We start from the raw sequence: 1,123 nt of genomic DNA, 5'->3' as shown, positions 1-1,123 counted from the left end.
TAGATAGATAGATAGATAGATAGATAGATAGATAGATAGATAGATAGATAGATAGATAGATAGATAGATAGATAGATAGATAGCATTTGTATAGTGCCAAATCCCGCTATGCATGTGCTTCAAAATCTATGTTAATTCCTTATTAGTTGACAGCATTCGGAAACAATCTCAACTTCCTGTGAAGCATAGAGTGTCAAAATTGCCATTTTACAGGCCTAAAACAATAACATACTGACAATACCTTTCACTGTCTATGGCCGGGTAACCATTCACATCTGAGTGAAGTGATGAAAATTCGAGTAAAGTACCTTTTTCCTGAAGCCAGAACCCACAATCTCACATTACTAGTTCGGTAACCTGACCACTTTAGACTACAGACAACATTTTACACAAAGATCTTAGTCTTGAGCTTAGAGAGGTACCGTTGTCTTGCCGTGCGTTTTTCCAAACTAATAAGCCAGCCTCGCCTGTCTGCTTTTTCTTGTACCCACCTCTTTGATCTTCTTGTTAAAAGAGTCCTTGTTCTCGTAGTGGAAGTTCCAGACTTCTGCCTCCACCCAGGCGTTGTCGGTGTTGAGGCTGTCGTCTATGTATCCTCGGTACACCTGGCGAGCGCTGAAGCTGGACGATGCTAGAACTGACCGCCCCATGATGCCAGACAGACTAAAGTCACTTGTCACAAACTGCCGGAAAAACTGACAACAGGGAGAGAGAGAAAGAGAGAAAGAGCACACAGGCTCAACAATGATGTGGCCCCTGGAGTATAGAATGAAGCAAAGTTCTATTTTATCCATTCCGTCTTCAGAGGCATCTTCGTGTGCATGAAAGGCTGGTTTTCAAAATATTATTTTGAGTACCTCGCTTTTTCTATTGGGACGATGTATTACTCTCAATCCAGCTTGGTCCTGCTAGGCAAGGTCGAACCCGTCTCCTAAATGAACAAAATTGTTGTGTTGGGGGTGTAAAACATCTACATTACAAAAAGAAAAGCCCACAGACACAATACGTCATTTAGTGCAGGGGAAAAAGTAAGACAGGCAGACAAACAAAAGCAGTGTGAAAAAAAAGAAGTAGGCTCTGCCAGTGGCGCCCTCCAACAACCTGCAATAAATGTATATATATA

Source organism: Aplysia californica, unplaced genomic scaffold (assembly GCF_000002075.1).
Source record: "Aplysia californica isolate F4 #8 unplaced genomic scaffold, AplCal3.0 scaffold00175, whole genome shotgun sequence".
Classification (NCBI taxonomy): Eukaryota; Metazoa; Mollusca; class Gastropoda; order Aplysiida; family Aplysiidae; genus Aplysia; species Aplysia californica.
Note: the sequence above shows the minus strand (reverse complement) of the source record.